Raw genomic sequence first — 1,952 nt, forward strand, 5'->3', positions numbered from 1 at the left:
GTAAGAAGCACTGATTTTTTGATTTTTTTTCCAAATGTCCATCCTCTTGAGAAATGCAAGAGCATTCAGCTGAAGTTGTTACCTACTACTTGAATATATGATACCCTAACCGTTTAAGAAAGCCAAAACCTAGGAAATTCAAATGTTATCTGTGGTATAAAAACATATACAAATATATATACTAACATATATGTATTAGTATTATATGTGTGTTTATTATATAGTAGTTATAGCTGACTTTTGCCTATCTTTGAAATTTTCCACCATTTTGAACTCTCAGATCTTGAGCCTACACACAAAGAGGACTGTGACAACTTCCTAGGAGCTCCTTCTGCTCGTCTGGGATGTCATTCATAGCATCTTCAGACAGCTGGTCTGCAGAGAGTGTGCCCTCTGAAGAAACTGTATCTTCCAAGTCTGGATACTGGCCTGCATCATCAGGAGGCCCCTGCTCTTCTGGGATATCAATCATGATGTCTTCACACAGCTTGGATGCAACAGCTGCATTCTGGGGAGTAATCGTGTGTTCAAAGCCCTGATACTGGCCCAGGGGTGAGGATGACTTTGACCCTGGAGAACCTGCATCGCGTGGTGATGAGGAAAGCTGACTTGTGTGTTCAGGATGCTCTGAGTCTTCGGGAAAACACTTTCTTGGGGGGATAACCTCGCATTGTTCTCCCGACACGTCTTACTTGCTCAGAAATATCATCTCTGATATCTGACACATCCCACATGGCGAGGAAGGAGTCAAAGCGCGAGCCTTCCCCTGCCTCTTTCACGTAGGGTTTATAGGAGAACGAATAATGATGGGCAGTTGCCGGGAAGGAGATTTCGATGCAGATGATAAAATCCTGCGGGCCTGCAGCCACAGCTTCGGCACTTTGCCATTCCCACGTGTGCTTTTCTGAAATAATGCCAACCTTCACTAACAGAGCTATAAACACGGCTTGCCAGAATGAGACAAAGACTATCAGTTTGACACAAAAATTTGCCAACAGGTTGTATAGGGCTGAGCTCTTCTCTCAGCACTTTGTAAAACAGCAGGAGGCAAACATGGCAAACAGTTGTGACAGGTTATTTAATATAACCAAGTAAGTCCAAGCATTGAAGAAACTAAAGTTCCCTTCATCGTAGACACCAACAATCTCACCAACGCCGTCACAGTGGTGATCGGTCTGATCACAGTGTATTGCAATACTCCTGCACCGAAAAAGCTGCATTTCTCCCATAGCCCAGGGTGGACAGCAGCACAGAGGAGGAGAAGCTGTTGCTGATCTTTAGCTTCCAGGTGCAGCATCACATTGTAATGCACTAAGTGCTGCAGAATCCCCCAAAGGGACACAGGGATGGTCAACAGCAGAAAGATACCAGCGATAAACCATGCTTTAGTGTGTATTCCAACCTTTAGTTTTTGAAGTTCCCAAACACACAAGGGAACCAAGATGAGGATGGAAATTATGTAAATAAGTACGAGCAGGGGTCGGATCCATCGCCTCCAGTTGTTTCGATTACAGACGCAGGGCATTGTCATAAACAATTTAGTTTTGAACAGCTCAAAAAACGAACCAAGCCGAGATTTTGGTTCGTTCTCTTCTTGGTTTTGTTTTTGGTTTTTTTGTTTTGTTTGTTTGTTTGTTTTTCTTCCTCTGGCTCTTTACAGGGGAAAATTCAGCAGCAGCTGGCACCACGTCCTTGAGTCGCGCTGTGGTTGTGGCTCGCTCGGGATGCTCGCAGGTGCGGGCTGCATCCTCGCCCGCTAACCGGCATGCACCCGGGCACAGTCGCCGCTCACCTGGAGGTCGCCTAAAGTCTCAGCTGTACCATTGCACCATGGCCCCGAGGACAGCCGGGGTGACCTGGGGGGTCCCACCTGCAGCTGGAAGCCAGCGACTCCCTCCCCGCTGCTCTCAAGTCTGAGCCGTCTTACCAACCTTCTTTCATCTTCTACACTG

The 1,952-nt window shown here is 46.5% G+C and overlaps 1 pseudogene; it reads right to left on the reverse strand.

The window, feature by feature from the left end:
- Window positions 1–289: 289 nt before the first annotated feature.
- On the reverse strand, window positions 290–1,525 carry LOC146893737 (transmembrane protein 184C pseudogene; annotated as a pseudogene).
- Between the last annotated feature and the right edge of the window lie 427 nt (window positions 1,526–1,952).

Source organism: Myodes glareolus, chromosome 8 (genome assembly GCF_982192425.1).
Source record: "Myodes glareolus chromosome 8, mMyoGla1.1, whole genome shotgun sequence".
NCBI lineage: Eukaryota > Metazoa > Chordata > Mammalia > Rodentia > Cricetidae > Myodes > Myodes glareolus.